Consider the following 240-nt stretch of genomic DNA (forward strand, 5'->3'; position numbering starts at 1 on the left):
GGTCCGGTCCGGGTCTGGCGGTGGCCGGCCCGACGGCCGCTTTTATACCCGCCCGGTCGGCTTCGTCGGTATGTACTCCGGGCTCCCCAGGAACATCTCATTACCCGGCTGTTTATCTTCCAGCTCATAAAAGCCCCACTCGCCCCAACTGCTGTTTGTCCAGGGGGTAAAAATACCCCGGGGACGCCGGGCCGAGCGCGTGGCGCAGAGCAGGAAGGGGGCGCGGCCAGGCGGCTCCCG

The sequence above is a fragment of the Fukomys damarensis genome, unplaced genomic scaffold (assembly GCF_012274545.1).
Source record: "Fukomys damarensis isolate Sample0158 unplaced genomic scaffold, DMR_v1.0_HiC HiC_scaffold_13, whole genome shotgun sequence".
Lineage (NCBI taxonomy): Eukaryota > Metazoa > Chordata > Mammalia > Rodentia > Bathyergidae > Fukomys > Fukomys damarensis.